The 21,723-nt window shown below is 44.0% G+C and overlaps 1 protein-coding gene and 1 pseudogene across 1 annotated transcript in view; both read right to left on the reverse strand.

Moving 5' to 3' along the window:
- The window catches only part of LOC124615623, a 459,371-nt gene that overhangs the window by 102,693 nt on the left and 334,955 nt on the right, over window positions 1-21,723 (reverse strand). The window lies entirely within an intron of this gene.
- Window positions 17,542-17,659, reverse strand: LOC124616846 (annotated as a pseudogene).

Raw genomic sequence — 21,723 nt, forward strand, 5'->3', positions numbered from 1 at the left:
TAATGTAATTCATCGTCTTTGGGCGGCAACATAAACAGAAGAATACGGATCGATATGCGATCATTCACTATTTTGTTCGCTGGAGAACAAATCAAACCTCGAGAGCTAAACACTTGTACCGTTCTTCTTAAGTAAGACGGACGCAGATTTGTGGCAGTCTGATCTAATTTTTACTAAATGTATAAAAACGTGTTACGTCTAAGTTTGAGTGAAGTGTAAAAAGAAGAACTGTTATAACTTATCGAGACGACGCACGAGCGACTCAAGAGGGCAATGGCTATATAAAAGAGCACTCAATGGACATGAAACGGACATAAAAATCTACCGTCATTGTAGTACTAAGCTTAAGGTACGATATATGTTTTAGTCAAAATAAATATTTGTTCTGGAAATGCTGAATCATTTAGCAGTGCTCATTCCTGTCATCTCCTCAGTATTATTTTCATTTTAATTATGCATTTTGCTAAGATTACGGACACCAAGATCAGCAGTCCAATGTGCGTGTTACATTGGCAGAAAGAAAACTATTTTATCGTCTTCTTGCATCAGCTTTAATATTGAATTTCCCTTTTGTGTGATGTTACAGTTGTTTTTGCGCCCTTAAGAACTTTCTGGTCCCTTAGGAAATTGTTTTGTCATAACAATAACTTCACAACCGGGTATGATCGTATCTACGATCATGAAGTAATTAGAAAGACGATAACGAAATTTCTTAATCAATAGCACGCTAGCTGTGACTGCTTCAAGCCACGCGAAACTGCAAGACTATTCACATTTCATAATGCAATATTTTATGACAATGGTCAATCCATGATTCTTACGCCAATTGTGATTGATAAAATAGTAAGCGAAATCTCAATTTCCAACTTTTCCATTGAATAACAACATCACTTTTATTTTGTTACATCACAACTCGTATCTGTATTTATTTATTTATTTATTTATTTATTGCAAGCATCATCTGCCGGCATATGTTGTTTGAAATCACAAATCCACAGATACCAGTCTTTGAATAGTGGCCCCTGTTTTGACCGGAACCGAATTTGCAGTCTTCCTACAAGACGGTCAGGCAACCTGAAGACGGCGTAATATATCGCCGAAATTGGTAGCCCAATAAACAGTTCGAAAATTAGACGGCTGAAAGGTGTCTGTTTTGACATTCTGTTCTGAACAGCCTAGGTCCCGCAACCATCTCTGAAAAGATGGACGTACAAAGAATTACGCGGTATGTGCAAAAAACTACTGTAGCCCCTGTGTTCTAATCCTTCTTCATACTTCCTTACTATTTTTTTCAAAAAATGGTTAAAATGGCTCTGAGCACTATGGGACTTGACTTCTGAGGTCATCAGCCCCCTAGAACTTAGGACTACTTAAACCTGACTAACCTAAGGACATCACACACAGCCATGCTCGAGGCAGGATTCGAACATGTGACTGTAGCGGTCGCGCGGTTCCAGACTGTAGCGCCTTACTATTTTTATTTCGTTGTTTTGTGCTCAGGATTTTCACTGCACTGCGGACAATACAAGAAGCAAACAAACGACTGAGCTCCGAGGAAAAACTTAAGAATCATCCTGTGCATAGTAGAGCTGACTGCCGTTTCTTGTTGGTCAAGTATGTTGTGACACGGTTCTAACGTAATGGAAATCTACAGTTTTCCCGGGCATTCAGTGGTGGTGTAATGGTTAAGACGCCGGAATCTTATTCGAATAGAAGCATAGAGCAAATTACAAATCACTACAGGGAAAATGGCCTAGTTTCTTCAATAAACGTTCTCCTCATACAGAATTAACAGAAGAGATGGAGAACATCGAAAGAAGACTGAGGTTTTTTGTTTGGATTCCTTTAGAAACAGAGAGCGTCACGGGGCTTGATAATACAGTTCCTGTGGCATATGCTACAGAGGGGTGTCGTGCTGAAATTCAGAGAGCGTTCGTGACCATAACAGTCAAACAGCATTCTACTTCCTGCCACATGTGTCTCGCGGAAAGTCCCTACAGTTGAACTCGTAGTAATGCGAGCTCATGCGGAGGCCCGCATACTGTCGTTCTTCCGACGAACTATTCGCAAATGAAACTGGAAAATGGGGAAATGACAGCGACAGAAGGAGTACCCTGACTTACTGAGCAGAAGTGTAGATGAAGGACGCCACCGTTGACTCCTTTCCTCATTCCTGTCTGTGCTAGTGCTCCGCCTACAGCAACATTAACGCCAACGTGGCATTAAACTAAAAAAACTTCTTTTTTTCTAACACAGCACCGTTGTGTTGTCTAATGGAAGTCGTAGCAAATGCTTCGTACTTACCTAGCTCATTTATGCTGGAGTTCCTTTTGTCTATGTGGCCGATAAGGCAGATGAATATTTACTGGCCTTACACTGAGATTTCATATAACGAGACAACAGTGGCAATCATTGATGAAATAATACGCCATAACGTATGTGAACAATAGTCACATTCAGAATCACTGAGAAAAAGACAGCACGCCACTGGAATAAAAACCCGACTTGGTCTGGTCAGGCATCGATCTCGGCTCATACTCCTATAGTTACCTATCACCCAACTTCTGCGGGGCAGTCTTTTTTAGACCATCACCATGTGACGCTCATAAATAAACATGATAATTTGTTAAATCTGAATGAGTTTTATAACCTTACAGTACTTTAGATACTATGGTTCAGTCTTACAAGTAACTTTTTGTTCTGGTCATAACACTGCGTTACCTGAACGATATACACGCAACTAACCATTATAGAAAAAAAGTTGCATTTGGTACTGAGCACGGTGGTAAGACAGAGGCAGTATCGCTTTAAGCCGAATCATAAATTGTTCCCTTTGGAAAAATTTAGCGGTCAATATTTCTGAAAGAAATTGTGGCCGATGTACGTTTCCGTATCTGCAGCTAATTTTCTCTTTTGTGCCCTAATCGAGAAACATTGCGTGTGTTGCCATAAAATTGTCATAAACAATGAAGGAGGCCGGTGGCTCTGCACGGTCCCGAAATTTCCCCGAGGTCTCACATGGTGCGCACATATAGCATACTGAAGGAATCGCACGTGTTTGCTCTTTTTGTTTGTCAGTATTTGTCCATACACTAAGCAGATTCAGAAGGATGTAGGTCGCAGTAAGTACTGGGAGATGAAGAAGCTTGCATAGGATAGGGTAGCATGGAGAGCTGTATCAAACCAGTCTCAGGGCTGAAGACCACAACAAACAACATTTGTCAGAACGCGCCCTAAAGTGTTTGTATAACCGATGTAGATCGTTAAGTCCAGAGATACACAACAGCTAAACGTGTCATACAGATATGTGCAACCACAAGGTAGAGATATCCGTTCCGCATACTACATAACTGCTTCTCTACTTGCGGCAATTTGTTATTATGCCGCACCTAAAAAGTTAGTGGTAGGATTTCTGTGTGGGATGAGAGTCTGGTTGCACCATGTCGTAACTAGCGATAATTTTCCTTCGCGTAGGTCTTCACAGTGGCTGTTAGTATTACAGAGGTAGCGGGCTTAGTCAGCTGTGCTCTGCTTACGTTTCTTACGAGCTAGAAGTTTGTCACTGCGGTCTGTATTAGATTTCACCGTTACAGGCTGTACAATTTTAATGGCGAGCCTCCTTTGAGAGCTGGAAACAATTATCGCTTAGGAGACTACTGCTTTGATTCTAATATAACTTACGCTGAAAGGGAGACACACGCATTCTTCCATTGCAGGCCATTACATTCCGTCCTATGCCGACGCACGTGTGACTCCAGTTTCTAAGTTGCCTGAATTAAATTTTACTTCTGAATGTTGTGCTCTTTAAGTTCAAAATTGTCCATAGCTGCGTCTTATTACACAAATGTCATTTGTTGACAATCTTACTGTGTCGTGAGGTTCATACCTGGAGAATGTTTCTTCTGCGTGTCTGAGGCGCAAGTTATCATTAACCAGTTTGTGCTCTGGGGCACAGAGTTTCTTGTAGGAATGAAAACTTTTCTCAGCTCCGGCTTGTAAACAAATTTTTGCTTCCGTAGCTTGCAAAAAAGTATTCTTGCGATCCGCTTCCACAGACAGCAAATGCTTATAACTATCTCCCAGTTCGGAAGCATATAATAAGAATCGTTAGGCTACATACGGTTCTCTGATCGCTGACGTCTGTTTTGAACTGTGGAATACAGTTTTAAGGCAATTCGTCCATTATATTGTTTCGGAATTTCGTGTCACGTGAAGTAAAACTTTACTAATTTATTTACATAGTTTTCCCGATGCCGGCCGGGTTGGCCGAGCGGCTCTAGGCGCTACAGTCTGGAGCCGCGCGACTGCTACGGTCGCAGGTTCGAATCTTGCCTCGAGCATGGATGTGTGTGATGTCCTTAGGTAAGTTAGGTTTAAGTAGTTCTGGGTTCTAGGGGACTGATGACCTCAGAAGTTAAGTCCCAAAGTGCTCAGAGCCATTTGAACCGTTTTCCGATGGTCAAGTAAGCCGACGAAGCTAGATACAAATTCTGCGTAAAAACATGGTAATTTGGGACACTGTAGCGACGCAGCTTCTCCACTGTATCGTTTCTTCCAAAAATGGTAGTCAAGATAAGTATGTAGGAGAGATTCCATAACGTTTGCAAAGTCGGAGAAAAAAGACGGCAGAACTGAAACCACAAGGAAACCTGTGACTCTGGGTAGATTTGTCAGTGTGGCAGTACTGCGCCTCGTTAATTTTAAACTTCGTTACAACGGAGACTGCTGAAACACTTTGGCAGACTGAACCTGTGTGCCAAATTGGGATTCGAGTAATATGTTGTTAAATATACACTGAACTGTCGATCTATCATAGATTATTAGAAGGATGGTAATATCGACAGTTCAGTATATATTTAACAGCATAATACGATGTAACAAGTGTCGTACTCATCATATCTTGTGGGACTCTCACAGTCAAAAGGCTGCATTTTGACGACGACATGTGCTCATGTCAGATAGTTTTATATTCTGACAGAAGGTAACTTTTGCAGTTTACTTGAAAATGGCCATAAGGCCGAAATTTTATTAGTAACAATAAATATTTTATACAGTCAACGGCGACTATGATGTCTTTCAAGAAATATTATATGACTGTGAATCCCAACCACGAGAAGTTAATCAATTGTAAATACGTGAGGAGCGAGTTTAGAATACCACGGATTGAGCAGGATGTCGCCGGTGGTGGCTGCAGAAGTTTACAGGAGGAAAGCGCAATCTCCTGGACACTATCAGGAAGTGCTGCATATTTATGACTGTCCTTTATTCAGCAGGAGGAAATATGTGTTTATAAAGCATTTGTCAGAGCTGCCAACGTTAATTTATTGACTGTCCCAACTTCTTACGGCAGTACACTCTTGTAGTGTTGAGTAAGGGACATGAAGTGTGATGGTGTGTTAGCGGACCTCTTTCTACACTCGTCTGTCTTGGAAAACGTGAACGTTATCGGAAAATGTTTAGACATTTCTCTCTTCAGAGTCACCCAGCAAAGCTATGCTTGCGATGAGGCGAGATACACCTGGCGGCAGCCGTGGCTACTCGCTGGCAGCTAAACTGCTAGTATTATAGCCGCGGCGGCAGCTGCAATACGCAGCAGTGGCGCCGGCTTAATGGCCGAGTCGGTAATTGGCGTTCCTGTGTCTCAGACTTCAAATTAGGGGCTCTGTGCGTGTCGTTACCATAAACAGGCACCGAATAGCGCCCACTTAAAGAGGGAACATGGGACGAGACCTTTGCTTGTAAGTGAAAGAGGTACGGCCTCCAATTAATTTTCAGGTTCACTTTCTTCCGGTTCGTTGCGCATGATTAAGCAGTCACCACCTGTTCACCATCTGCATGTGGCGGAATAGTTCTGTTCCTCTTGGAGGGGTGACATGTAAGCTTAAACGTTACCTTTGGGAAGACGGTCAAAGAATAAGGAACCATTTATGTACTACACGTGCAGAAATATGACCATGCACCAATGGACACTTCAAGTTTATACCTTCACTAATGCTATACGCAGCATTAGGACATTTAAAAAAAAATTGTACTAGATGTCGTGGGTGAACTTAGCCATTTGATCGTGACCAAGAGCCCACATGAAAATTTCTCCCTAGAACTTTCGCAAAGTCATGGATTTGTATTTGTGTTCTACAAAGAGGTTTCTAATTTTAGAGAATCATGTCGGGAAGTTTGAGGAAAGATGTCCTTCCACCAGCCTGTGTTTTAAAATGGTACTATTCCAGCTCCGCGCGGGATAGCCGGGTGGTCCGAGGCGCCTTGCCACGGTTCGCGCGACTCCCCCTGTCGGAGGTTCGAGTCCTCCCTCGGGCATGGGTGTGTGTTTTATGTCCTTAGAGTAAGTTAGTTTAAGCTAGATTAGGTAGTGTGCAAGCCTAGGGACCGATGACCTCAGCAGTTTGGCCCCATAGGAACTTACCACACACACACACACACACACACACACACACACACACACACTTGTCTAACACTGCTAATTTCCCACATGGCCCATTTTCAAGTGTATCGATAACATATGTGGATTCGTCGCCCTCGTCTCGTCATACAAAAATGACGTACCATTTATCATAACCATTAACAGCCGCGCATCATGAGATCACGCACTTTGACGACCGCGCTATGCACAATCAAAAGAAAAAAAATTGATTTTTAATTTTTAAATACTAATTTTGTAAAATATACTGCTGGGATCGGAAGAGAAGAAATAAACAAAGATGGCGGTCATGAATGAGACTAAATTGTATTTAAATTTCTTTCTTTTTTTTCCTTCATTTTACAATCGTTTCTGTCGACGTTATATCTAGCGAAAAAGTAACGTAAAAAGGACATTTCTGTAAATAATAATGTCCCCACTGCACCTTTCAAATTTCTGTTTTTGTTTTGTTACCTCCAGGAGCATCCACATCTACATGATTACTCTGCAATTCACAATTAAGTCCTTTGCAGAAGGTACATCGAACCGCCTTCAGGCTATTTCTCTACCGCTCCATTCCCGAATAACGCGTGAGAAAAACAAACACTTAAACCTCTCCGTGCGAACTCGGATTTCTTTTGTTTTATTATGATGATCATGCCTCCGAATGTAGCAGGGAACCAAAAAGATATTTTCACATTCTGAGGATAAAGTTGGTGATCGGAATTTCATGAGAAGATCCTGCTGCAACGAGAAACCCTCTGTTTTAATGATTGCCAACCAAATTCTAGTATCATATCCGTGGTACTCTGTCCCCTATTTCACAATAATATAAACCGAGCTCCCCTTCTTTGAACCTTTTCCATGTCGTCCATCAATCCAGTCTGATGAGGATCCCATAGTGCACAGCAATACTCCAGAAGAGGGCTGACAAGCGTAGTGCAAACAGTCTCTTTAGTGGACCTGTTGCTTTTTCTAAGTGTTCTGCCAATAAAGCGTAGTCTTTGGTTTGCTTTCCTCACAACATTATCTATGTGATAGCGCCAATTTAAGTTACTTGTAATTGTAATCTCGAAGTTCAAAAATGTTCAAATGTGTGTAAATTCCTAAGGGACCAGACTGCTGTGGTCAGCGGTCCCTAGACTTACACACTACTTAGACTAACTTACGCTAAGGACAACACACACACCCATTTCCGAGGGAGTACTCGAACCTCCGGCGGGATTGGGGGGGGGGGGGGGCGCAATCCGTGACATGGCGCCTCTAACCGCTCGGCTACTCCACGCATCCCTAAGTATTTAGTTGAATTTGCAGCCTTTAGAATTATGTGATTTATCGTGTAACAGAAATTTAGAGGATTCCTTTTATTACTCATGTGGATGACTTTACACCTTTCATTAATTACAGTCAGTTGCCACATTTCGCAGCATACAGATATCTTATCTAAATCAATCTGTAATTCGTTTTGAGCATCTGCTGACTTTATAAGACGATAAACAACACCATCATGTACAAAAAATCTAAGAGGGATTGTCATCGAAATAGTTTATTACAGCTAGAACGGTAGAGTGCCTGTAGCACGCCGTTGGGGAACGCTAGGTTTTGCTTAAACTGTTTTACTCGATGACTTTCCGTCAGTTACTACGAACTGTGACCTTCCTGACAGTTGTTGCTGTTGTTGTTGTTGTTGTTGTTGTGGTCTTCAGTCCTGAGACTGGTTTGATGCAGCTCTCCATGCTACTCTATCCTGTGCAAGCTTCTTCATCTTCCAGTACCTACTGCAGCCTACATCCATCTGAATCTGCTTAGTGTATTCATCTCTTGGTCTCCCTCTACGATTTTTACCCTCCACGCTGCCCCCCAGTACTAAATTGGTGATCCCTTGATGCCTCAGAACATGTCCTACAAACCGATTCCTTCTTCTAGTCATGTTGTGCCACAAACTTCCCTTCTCCCCAATTTCATTCAATAGCTCCTCATTAGTTATGTGATCTACCCATCTAATCTTCAGCATTCTTCTGTAGCACCACGTTTCGAAACCTTCTACTCTCTTCTTGTCTAAACTATTTATCGTCCATGTTTCACTTCCATACATGGTTACACTTCATACAAATACTTTCAAAAACGACTTCCTGACACTTAAATCTATACTCGATGTTGACAAATTTATCTTCTTCAGAAACGCTCTCCTTGCCATTGCCAGTCTACATTTTATATCCTCTCTACTTCGACCATCATCAGTTATTTTGCTCCCCAAATAGCAAAACTCCTTTACTACTTTAAGTGTCTCATTTCCTAATCCAATTCCCTCAGCATCACCCGACATAATTCGACTACATTCCATTATCCTCGTTTTGCTTCTGTTGATGCTCATCTCATACCCTCCTATCAAGACACTGTCCATTCCGTTCAACTGCTCTTCCAAGTCCTTTGCTGCCTCTGACAGAATTACAATGTCATCGGCGAACCTGAAAGTTTTTATTTCTTCTCCATGGATTTTAATTCCTACTCCGAACTTTTTCTTTTGTTTCCTTTACTGCTTGCTCAATATACAGATTGAATAGCATCGGGGAGAGGCTACAACCCTGTCTCACTCCCTTCCCAACCACTGCTTCCCTTTCATGTCCCTCGACTGTTATAACTGCCAACTGGTTTCTGTAAAAATCGTAAATAGCGTTTAGCTCCCTGTATTTTACCCCTGCCACCATCAGAATTTGAAAGAGAGTATTCCAGTCAACATTGTCAAACGCTTTCTCCAAGTCTACAAATGCTAGAAACGTAGGTTTGCCTTTTCTTAATCTGGCTTCTAAGATAAGTCGTAGGGTCAGTATTGCCTCACGTGTTCCGATATTTCTACGGAATCCAAACTGATCTTCCCCGAGGTCGGCCTCTACCAGTTTTTCCATTGGTCTGTAAAGAATTTGCGTTAGTATTTTGCAGCTGTGACTTATTAAACTGATAGTTCGGTAATTTTCACATCTGTCAACATCTGCTTTCTTTGGGAGTGGAATTATTATATTCTTCTCGAAGTCTGAGGGAATTTTACGAATTCAATCGCACAACTAAACCGAGAGTTCGTAAGCAAGCAGTTTGATTAGAAGTCGAATGTGAGGAACGGTATCAAAAACCTTCCGGAAATCTAAAAATGTGGAATCAATTTGACATCACCCTTTGGGATCTAGTGGATGTTCGTTCTGTTATTTATTTATTTCACTTTTTAAATAACACAGTCAATACCTATTATCTTCCTTCACTTTTTCAATAATATAGTCAATATCTATTATCTTCCATATTGAATATGAGACTACGATGCACGCATCTAGTCAAGAAAATACTTTTGAAAGGCGCTACGCTGCCACTAAGCTACGATGCCACATTACACGAGACGTCAACCAGTCTGAATCCGAAAGTGAAGTTTTGTGCAGACTCCCAGCTAGTGTTACGTCACTGCGGTCTACAAAAATATGTGGAAGTGATTATTACTTTCTAACGGCGAGTGGGTGCCCGCAGCTAGCAATAAGCTTCGGCGTGGGATCGGCGTGTCGCGAGGTTGCGGTACAGCGGACGTGCCCCGTAGCGGAGTTCCAGATTCGGAGCCCCCCTGGGCGTCTGGGAGCCCCCGCAGGCACTGTGCGATGTTATGACACGGGCTGCGGCGGATACTGCGTCAGCGAAGGTAACGATTTTCCGCCCTGAAAGCGTAATCCGCAGACACGGTGGGAATCGACCGCCGCGGACATTCTGCTAGTTGCTTTACAACGTTTTCCGTAGTCCAGTTAGCTGCCAAGAATGCCGTAAAATGTATGCCAATGGTGAAAGTAGAAGGACATTACAGATTTAGTATGTAGAGACTCGCTCTGTGGCGTCCGAGTGGAAGAATATTGGTTCATCCTGTATGTTAAGAACAGGTAAATCGGTGGTTAAGGTTCAGGATAAAAATTAAAAACGTCCAGAGTTAAATACTCATTCGGTCACAGGATTTTTTTCTGTTGCTTATAATTTCTTTTACTTCTGGCAATGACTTGCTAATGTGAAAAAATGCCGTTTTGCACTGTGATTCGAAGTTCAGTTGAACTGTATTTCCTGGCTGATAATTAAGTTCTGAGGAAGTTAAAGGCATACTACGTCCAATAGAACCGTTCTTGGTAAAACAATGTGATGTTCAAAACCAAACTCATTCTTAATTACTATACGTCAGGCGAGGTGCTCGCGGAGACTTCAACGCACCCGCAGAAGGCGAACATATAATTTTCATTCCCGAGGAGAAGCGAGTGAGAAATTACTGCAGTGGAGAACATGTAATTGCCTGGTAGGACTATGAACTGGCGCTCGGCGGATAATAATATAATAATACGACTGGCGAAATTACGATTTGTCTCGCGTTGTATATTAAATGAGGCAGATGACGAAGATTTATACTACTGTTTAGTCTTAAATATTGTTATGATAACATACAACTCACAGAATACTTTGCTGAATGGCTATAATGCATTTCATTAGTGATACGTGTCCGTAAGGAACAAGTAGCGGCGTGTGTAGCCAGAGAAAAAAAAAAATTATGCTATATATAAAAGACGATATGGAGGGGCCTCAGTAGGTGTTCGTCAGGAAACCAGAAATTTGAAGAAGTAATTTAATAACGGAATATCTGTACGTTAGCGTAATAATAGCTGAGGTAAAAATGTTTCCTCGCGACATAGTATCCACCAACAGTCTGTTATCGCACTGTCTCCTTTGATATTGATTTTATCGCCTACTGTTATTTCTAACATTTCCATGTGTGATTTCAGCAGTAATTTGTGGCCGGACGGTGTGGCCGTGCGGTTCCAGGCGCTTCAGTCTGGAACCGCGTGACCGCTACGGTCGCAGGTTCGAATCCTGCCTCGGGCACGGATGTGTGTGATGTCTTTAGGTTAGTTAGGTTTAATTAGTTCTAAGTTCTAGGCGACTGATGACCTCAGAAGTTAAGTCGCATAGTGCTCAGAGCCATTTGAACCATTTGAACCAGTAATTTGTAGCAACGTGTTCTGCACTGGGGAAGGAATTGTTGGATTACTGCTCGTGGAAAAACCGTGAAACAGCGATTCTGTTGTTTTCTACAATTTCCCTGTTTCCTTCTGACATCCAAAATGGAACAGGATAACATGAGTTTCAAGTAATTGTCCTTCCTGGTGTACTTCGCAGAAGTTTCTTGCTAATGAACTTACATTTATTCCAAGAAAGGAAAATCTCTGTCCTGTTGATGTGTTAAGAGAATATTCCGGTCTCTCACCAGGAAATGTGTCATCAGAATCATTAACTCTTCAACATTTTGATATGAACTAGCTGTAAAATTCGTCAGTATTAAATGGTATGGCTCTCAGATAGACGTCAAGGCACGTTATTCCCAAGACGAACTTCAGGATTTTTGGGAATAGTTTTTTGCAAAGATAACAAATGCATAAAAATATTGATCATATTTGCTCGTATTTGCAAGAAGTGCATGAATATCAGCCGTTTTGACAAGAGCTTGCACTCGATACCAGAGAATTTTTGCCGGCCGAAGTGGCCGCGCGGTTCTGGCGCTGCAGTCTGGAACCGCGCAACCGCTACGGTCGCAGGTTCGAATCCTGCCTCGGGCATGGATGTGTGTGATGTCCTTAAGTTAGTTAGGTTTAACTAGTTCTAAGTTCTAGGGGACTAATGACCTCAGCAGTTGAGTCCCATAGTGCTCAGAGCCATTTGAACCAGAGAATTTTGTTCCTTGTTATGGATCATCTTCCAGTAAGTTTCCTTTGGTATTTTTCGAAAATTACATAGCCTAAAATTTAAGTACCCAAACGGAAAAATCAAAGTAATTACAATAGGTATGAGTAAGTGTGTGTGTCACGTGCCTCCACAGTCGAGGCAGTTAACATACGTCTGCACAGTGGCGCTCGACTCGGAAGTAAGGCGGTTCGAATCCTGGTATCCACTGACTGTACTTGGCCGGCAAGGGGAGGATAATGTCCCTGATCACTAGTCTTTGCGCCAGGGTCCTGGATTAAATTCCAGACCTCTCCGCAGTGTCTCATGAAGTGAAGGCATGTGACATCAGAAAATGGCCGCTTCAAATGGCTCTAAGCACTATGGGACTTAACATCTGAGGTCATCAGTCCCCTAGACTTAGAACTACTTAAACGTAACTAACCTAAGGACATCACACACATCCATGCCCGAGGCAGAATTCGAACCTGCGACCGTAGCAGCAGCGCGGTTCCGGACTGACGCGCCTACAACCGCTCGGCTACAACGGCCGGCGATGCATGTGACATCGTTTGTGGGGATCCGTCCATGGTGTGGGGACCTTAAGCTCGGCAACCCCCTTGGTGCTATTCGAGAAGAGTACGTTAAGTGTCGGCATCGGCGTTCAACCTCTCGTTTCTCTCGTCTTCATCATACAACGCAAACATAACGCATCCATTACACTCACCTACACTCCACAAATACTCAAATGGCTCTGAGCACTATGGGACTTAACATCTGAGGTCATCAGTCCCCTAGAACTTAGTACTACTTAAACCTAACTAACCCCCGAGGCAGGATTCGAACCTGCGACCGTAGCGGTCGCGCGGTTCCAGACTGAAGCGGCTAGAACCGCTCGGCCACCACGGCCGGCCCACAAATACTCATACGACACAACACTCATATAGGAAAGGGACCACTGTGCGCTGAAGAAGAATACCGTTTCCGATCGGCAGCTGATCCCTCCCCGTGGGGTATCCCAGCCAACACTGCCGTGCGACATATACATTTTTTTTTATTATGTGTATAGGCAGTTGACTGTTAACAAATGTGCTGCGCAGTTATTTCCGGCCGGCCGCTGTGGACGAGTGGTTCTAGGCGCTTCAGTCCAGAACCGCGCTGCTGCTACGGTCGCAGGTTCGAATCCTGCCTCGGGTATGAATGTGTGTGATGTCCTAAGGTTGGTTAAGTTTAAGTAGTTCTAAGTGTAAGGGGACTGATGACCTCAGATGTTCAGTACCATAGTTCTTAGAGCCATTTGAACCATTTGATTTCCGACATTACAGAATACTGATGTTGATGCGTTATCTTAATAGACGATAGACTCTTAATTTACAGTATTTACCTTGTCACATTCTCTTGAAGACTTTCCCGAACATTTTTCATTGAAACCGTTTTTATATAATAGTCTTACATTAGTGGTTATGGTGTCAAGGCATGTGATGAAAAAAAATCTGACATCCTTTCGTCTGGAGTTTTAGTTCGACGTTATGCTTTTCTCAATATCCTGACGTCCTTCTCTGTACGCTGCTTTGTCTCCGATTACAGCAAATCATCCGCTTACATTCCACAGTTTCATAGCCATCAGCGGCCGTTATATACGGCACGTCAAGTGCCAGTTGTGCTCCAGGCCAATACGAAACCACGCTCACCTTTCGTAATGTCGGAAACATACACGTAACGCAGAGTCGAAGCTTTGACCGTGTTCCGTAAAGAAGTAGCTCAGCTGAAAATCTGCGAAAGGTACATGTGCCATATGTCACACGCCACAATACAGTTATCGATCACTTAGTGAAGAGAAAAAACAAAAGGGCTCGCATGTACAAATGGAAAGTAACTTTGGGCAACATGATAAAGTGGATGGATCCTGCTGTAATAATTGTTCCAAGATATCAGTATGCCTGAGCTGCCTAGAAATCTCTTTATACAATGAGTGGTCAGATAGATACGAAGAGGATTTAGTCAGTTTTTTTTTTTTTTATATTACAGGGTATGGGTCCCTGTGAATGGGGAAAATGTCAGTGTCACATTTTAAACTGCCTTCAAAATCTTGTGCAGTGCAGCTTGATGGACCTACATTATTGAGGGATACTGCAGTAACACTGACAGAATATTACTGTAAAAAAATTAAGCCGTTTTCATATTATCATAATGTTTGCGTCCGCCTCGATAGCTGAGTGGTCAGCTTGACGGATTGCCGTGCTACGGGCCCGGGTTGGATTCCCGGCTCGGTTAGAGATTTTCCTCCGCTCAGGGACTGGGTGTTGTGTTGTCTTCATCATCATTTCATCCCCATCCGGCGCGCAGGTCGCCCAATGTGGCGTCGAATGTAGTAAGACCTGCACCAAGGCGGCCGGACCTGCCCCGCAAAGGGCCTCCCGGCCAATGACGCCAAACGCTCATTTCCATTTTCCATCATAATGTTTGCGACTCTACAAACGCCACTTTCTGTTTAATGTAGTACAATTGTATCTTGAACTTTATTGACGCTTATCGCTACAGCGAGCGACTGGCAAGGACATTAACACGGCCACAGTAGCACAGTGGGAAAAAAAATAATGAAAAATAAACTTTACAATGAAATGAACACCCTTAGCTGCTTACAGGCGTTGACATACGTCAACGGGGACAGATGAAAATGTGTGCCCCGACCGGGACTCGAACCCGGAATATCCTGCTTACATGACAGTCGCTCTATCCACCTTTTTTTTAACATTTTTTTTAAATCTCATTTTGTTCACTGTCGTTCGTTGTGTCTGCTCGGGGCGGACGTCGAAAGACATCCGTTTAAGTTCGTTGTTGATCGATTAACTCAGTTTTTTTTTTATTACAGAGGGAGCTAACCCTCTGACCGAACACGTTGAGCTACCATGCCGGTTGTCCATCTGAGCCACCGAGGACACAGAGGATAGCGCGACTGCAGGGACATATCTCTGGCATGCCTCCCGCGAAACCCACATTCTCTACGTATTGTCCCGCACTACATTCGTAGTGCCCCTGCCCATTATACTCATCACTCGCGGCTTTACCGCCGATTCCCGTAAGAGTTCGGGCACTGTTTGTGCATTCGCACTGAAGAAGAGGATGGTCACGTGGCCGGTGAGCCTTAACTATATATATACTAAGATGGTATCTGTCCTTTCGGACATGTTCGAAAGAACAGATACGATCTTAGCATATAAAAATAAACTTTATTGTCTGCGAAAATAAAAGTTAGTATCTGTTAGATAAGTACTGTTTTCTCTTGGATTTTGGGAAGTGTTTCGTTTCTAAGGCGAAACAAATAAAATACCAGAAACACTCCGACAGAAGAAAAAGTGCTCCACACCATGACTGGAGTCGCATTCGAGAGGACGACGGTTCAAAAACGCCTCCGGTCATCTTGATGTAGGTTTTCCGTGTTTTCCCTAAATCTCTTGAGGCAAATGCCGGGAGGGTTCCTTTGAAAGGGCACGGCCGACTTCCTTCCCCATCCTTCCCTAATCCGAAGAGACCGATGACCTCGCTGTTTGGTCTCCTCCCCCAAATCAACCAACCAACCACATCGTGACGAGACATATTTTTAGAGCTTTCGGCCCTTTCGATCAAGCGTAGGAGCATTTGCTGTCTTATACGAGGACATCGCTTTATTCTTAAGGGGGGGGGGGGGGGGGGGGGGTAGGACGTTAAGCGGGCCGACTTGGGGCAGCGGAGGCATCACAGGACATTTTAATTTCCACAGACTATACTTTTACAAATAAATTCATAAAACTTTGTCAGCATGACCAGGAAGGATTGAGAATTTACACTCACAGCAGCGGAAGTTCGAAAACATAACAAAATAAATTTTTTTACATGTGAAATTTCATCATTTTTTTCACTTACTAATGGCAGCATTTGTTGCGATAGGTACACTTTTCTTCATAAGTTAGAGAGATCCTTGATGAATTTTGCATAGCATACAAATCATACTCAAAGGTGTAGGAAACTCTAGAATTTTACAAATCTATTAAAAATTGTGGTAAAAATTGAGGTAATTAACTAGAAAATTTGTGTTTTTTCTAAACTTGAAGTTTAAAATACAGCAGCTCATTCGTTTTTTTCATAAATTAAAGAAATTCTAGAGTTTCATACACCTGTAAGTATGGTTTGTATACTGTGTAAAATTCATGGAGGAATCTCTCTAACTTATGAAGAAAAGTGTACCTATAGCAACAAATGCAGCCATTAGTAAATGAAAGAATGATGAAATTTCACACGTAAAAAAAATTATTTTGTTATGTTTTCGATCATCCACTGCACTGAGTGGGAATCCTGAATCCTTCCTGGTGATGCTGACAAAGTTTTATAAATTTATTTGTAAAAGTATAGACAGTGGAAATTAAAATGTACTGTGGTGCCTCTCCTGCTCCAAGTCGGCCCGTTTGACGCCCTACCCCCCTTAATAATAATGAGCGTATGGCATTGGTGGCCGGGAGACCCCTCGGGGGGCGGTTCGGCCGCCGCTCCAGAAGTTCTTTAACGCCACTACGGCGACTTGCGAGTAAATGAGGATGAAATGATGATGAAAGACACACAACACACAGTCATCTCGAGGCAGAGAAAATCCCTGACCCCGCCGGGAATGGAACCCGGGACCGCGTGAAGCGAGAACGCTACCGCAAGACCACGAGGCGCGTACATTCTTGGTTAAAGTGTCTGATACAACAGTCCAGTGCAGAATGCCTGGAAGCATGGGGCGCCCTCCGGTGCGCTGTAAGGCAAACGCCCAGCACTGCGCCGTCCTTGTGAAGGCGAGCCCCCGGCCAGCTGGCTGGCGAGGAAGGCCGAGCCGTGGTGCGCATGCGCAATTAGGGCGTCGCTTGTCCGGGCTAGCGTGCCAGTCCGGCAGGTGGGGCTCTGCCCCCGGGAACAAGGAGAGTCGGCTGCGTACTTTTCCCAGGGCTACCCACCACCTGCCGCCCCGAGTTCATCGTTCCCTTCCGCGTTTGGCGATACTCCCACGTCAACACCTGTACTCGGCGGGTCACTGTTCGGAATACGACAGAGGGAACCTCCATTCGCCACTTGAACATTCCGGATAGAATAAACCCTACAAGGTGGCGCATTAGTTAACGTGTGCTGTGTGTTTGCGGGCTATCAAGTCCCATACGAAGATCAAGGGAATCTAATGTCGTTACAGTATTCCGTCTTCATGTCACGAGTGGCCTACCGGGACCATCCGACCGCCGTGTCATCCTCCGTGGAAGGATGCGGATAGGAGGGGCGTGGGGTCAGCACACCACTCTCCCGGTCGTTATGATGGTTTTCTTTGACCGGAGCCGCTACTGTTCGGTCGAGTAGCTCCTCAATTGGCATCACGAGGCTGAGTGCACCCCGAAAAATAGCAACAGCGCATGGCGGACTGGATGGTCACCCATCCAAGTGCCGACCACGCCCGACAGCGCTTAACTTCGGTGATCTCACGGGAACCGGTGTATCCGCTGCAGCAAGGCCGTTGCCATCGAATGTCGTTAAAACGTACAAAATGCAGTAGGAAGAAGTAAAAGGCAAACTGAGATAAAATCACTCTCACTCTCTCGGAATATCATCCATGATCACCTGCTCAATCACACTAGCTTACAAGATGGAAAACAACGCCACGAATGGGGAGATGCTCGAAAACTGTCGATTAAAACACAACGAAGGCTAGAGGTTCTCCGCAATACGTATGTGGCTGATACAATTTCGTACCTTCACGTTTATGCCACAACACAATAAGTAAGTATACCAGTTACGCTTAGAGAATGCGATAACTTGTTCGTGGTTCAGTTTGTTCCTTTTATTATTCTGCGACATTCGAACACTGAAGTGGTTTCGTCAACAGCTATGGACAGCAGCAAACCCGACTTTGCCACTCAAAACAACAAAGGTCACATTTTCACTTTGCAGCGGAGTGTGCCCTGATATGAAACTTCCTGGCAGATTAAATGGTTGGTTCAAATGGCTCTGAGCATTATGGGACTTAGCATCTGAGGTCATTAGTCCCCTAGAACTTAGAACTACTTAAACCTAACTAACTTAAGGACATCACACATATCCATTCCCCAGGCAGTATTCGAACCTGCGACCGTAGCGATCGCGCGGTTCCAGACTGTAGCGCCTAGACCCGCTCGGCCACTCCGGCCGGCCCTGGCAGATTAAAACTGTGTGCCGGACCGAGACTCGAAGTCGGGAATTTTGCCTTTTGCGGGCAAGTCGGTAGAGCACTTTCCCGGAAAAGACAAAGGTCCCGAGTTAGAGTCTCGGTCCAGCACATCTGCCAGGAAGTTTCAACAAAGCTATAATTTTCTATAACTTCGCTACAGGTTGTTGACCCCACCCCAAAGAGGCGCAGAAGCCGCACGTAAAAAAATGACATAGGTTCGTACGTAAGAAAATATTTCACGATTCAATCAAGTTGGTTAAGCAAATACGGGTGTAATCTAAACGAACAGGACGATCACCGTGCCTGTTTTTTCGTTCGCAACTGAAGAGTTAAGTGGCGTCTGAAGCCGTGTCGCCTGAGCCAGCCGGGTGTAACGGCGGAGCTTGGGCGAAGCCATGGGCGCCCCTGCCATTGCTACGGCTATTTTCTTCTTTTGCGTTTAGCTGCGCCCGGCAGCGGTCTGCCGAGGACCATTTCACGGAAACCCAACAAAACAGAAGGTCTGACGGGAGAGACAGCGACGGAGGTGAGCAGAAAATTAACGGGCGACAAGGTCTTCGGAGGGAGGTGCACGTCCGCTGCAGCGGTCAACGAGCCGTCTACGGCCACTAGCATACAACCTAACGGGTACTCGGTCCCTCTGGCGAACGACACCGCTGTCGTACGACGGGCACTTAAGGGTTTCAACAAGTCGCCACGTACAGCGGTTTAGCTACAATAACGAAAACGCCAAACTTTGTACCTACTGTTCCACAGACAGTAAATTGTCACCAGTACATACACTACTGGCCATTAAAATTGCTACACCACGAAGATCACGTGCTACAGACGCGAAATTTAACCGACAGGAATAAGATGCTGTGATATGCAAATGATTAGCTTTTCAGAGCATTCAAACAAGGTTGGCGCCGGTGGCGATACCTGAAACGTGCTGACTTGAGGAAAGTTTCCAACCGATTTCTCATACACAAAACAGCAGTTGACCGGCGTCACCTGGTGAAACGTTGTTGTGATGCCTCGTGTAAGGAGGAGAAATGCGTACCATCACGTTTCCGACTTTGATAAAGGTCGGATTGTAGCCTATCGCGATTGCGATTTATCGTATCGCGACACTGCTCGCGTTGGTCGAGATCCAATGACTGTTAACAGAATATGGAATCGGTGGGTTCAGGAGGGTAATACGGAACGCCGTGCTGGGTCCCAACGACCTCGTATCACTAGCATTCGAGATGACAGGCATCTTATCTGCATGGCTGTAACGGGACATGCAGCCACGTCTCGATCTCTGAGTCAACAGATGGGGACGTTTGCAAGACAACAACCATCTGCACGAACAGCTCGACGACGTTTGCAGCAGCATGGACTATCGGCTCGGAGACCATGACTGCGGTTACCCTTGACGCTGCATCACAGACAGGAGCACCTGCGATGGTGTACTCAACGACGAACCTGGGTTGCACGAATGGCAAAACGTCATTTTTTCGGATGAATACAGGTTCTGTGTACAGCATCATGATGCTCGCATCCGTGCTTGGCGACATCGCGATGAACGCACATTGGAAGCGTATATTCGTCATCCCATACTGGCCTATCAACCGGCGTGATGGTATGGGGTGCCATTGGTTACACGTCTCGGTCACCTCTTCTTTGCATTGACGGCACTTTGAACAGTGGACGTTACATTTCACATGTGTTACGACCCGTGGCTCTACCCTTCATTCGATACCTGCGAAACCTTACATTTCAGCAGGATAATGCACGACCGCATGTTGCAGGTTCTGTACGGGCCTTTTTGGATACAGCAAATGTTCGACTGCTGCCTTGGCCAGCACATTCTCCAGATCTCTCACCGACTGAAAACGTCTGGTCAATGCTGGCCGAGCAACTGGCTCGTCACAATACGCCAAGTCACTTCTCTTGATGAACTGTGGTATCGTGTTGAAGCTCCATGGGCAGCTGTACCTGTACACGGCATCCAAGCCCTGTTCGTCTCAATGCCCAGGCGTATCAAGGCCGTTATTACGGCCAGAGGTGGTTGTTCTGGGTACTGATTTCTCAGGATCTATGCACCCAAATTGCGTGAAAATGTAGTCACATGTCAGTTCTAGTATAATATATTTGTCCAATGAATACCCTTTTATCATCTGCACCTCTTCATGGTGTAGCACTTTCAATGGCCAGTAGTGTATTAGCATTCAATGTTTTGTTGTAAAAAAAATCAATTTTTAAGGAGAAAGAAGCAAGCAAGTCAGTGCGGACTCGTCAGTTATCGAAAGGGCGGAGTGAACAGAGGTCTTATGCAGTCTCTGCCCCCAGTACATTGGTGAAAAGGAAAAACAAAAAGAAAATTATCATTTGCATTGAATTTGCAAAAGATGCGTTCCTATGAAATATTGCAAATAATGACATTTTTTACTTGGAAACCTTCGATGTAGGCATTCAATATCAACGTTCTTGCAATGGGCAAGACCTTTTATTATGTTTACCCTGAACGCTTTGCGAAAAAGGGTGCATATCAAGTGTCGTTGTTTCTTTTTCACTTCATCGCACAGCCTTGGATGAAGACAGTGAAGAGCTCTCAATACATGGGGTCCCAACAGGAACGGTCAATGTTTAGCGATGTGATACGATCATACGAAGCAAAAGAAAACACCAGAAAACGTGGGCCCTAAAATGCATAAATTAAGAGCTATGAACGCTTGTCCAGTAGAAATGTATTTCACAGTAGTGAAGATGAACAAGTGTTCTTAGCCTATTAGGTATGCACTTTAGAGCCTGTATTTACCAGAATTTTCGCTTCGAATGGTCATGCCTTTCATATGTCTGAATACTAACCACTCCTCTTGGGAGAAGCCGTTTATTTTGTGATTCTGCTGGCGGGTTAAATAAAAGCTTTCAGCGTTTTCCTTTCATTCATTGTGTAGCTCCGAGTCAAGTTAATCGCCTGAAGACAATCAAAATTAAATTGCCTGTGCGTCGCTATGGAAACAACTGTAGATTTAAAGGAAATAATGGAAGCATCCGGATGTAATCCATCTCCTTTGACTGTGCTCAGATAATAGAGAACTGGAAAACATCATTTAACTCAAATTACGCTGCAAAACGCTGTTTCAAAACTCAGTCTACTAAAACATCGTCATCTAAATCCAGCCAATGCCGTATACAAAACTCTACCATTTGGTGAGCAAGATGTATGAAACGGGCGAAATACCCTCAGACTTCAAGAAGAATATAATAATTCCAATCCCAAAGAAAGCAGGTGTTGACAGATGTGAAAATTACCGAACTATCAGTTTAATAAGTCACAGCTGTAAAATACTAACACGAATTCTTTACAGACGAATCGAAAAACTAGTAGAAGCCGACCTCGGGGAAGATC

The sequence above is a fragment of the Schistocerca americana genome, chromosome 5 (genome assembly GCF_021461395.2).
Source record: "Schistocerca americana isolate TAMUIC-IGC-003095 chromosome 5, iqSchAmer2.1, whole genome shotgun sequence".
Lineage (NCBI taxonomy): Eukaryota > Metazoa > Arthropoda > Insecta > Orthoptera > Acrididae > Schistocerca > Schistocerca americana.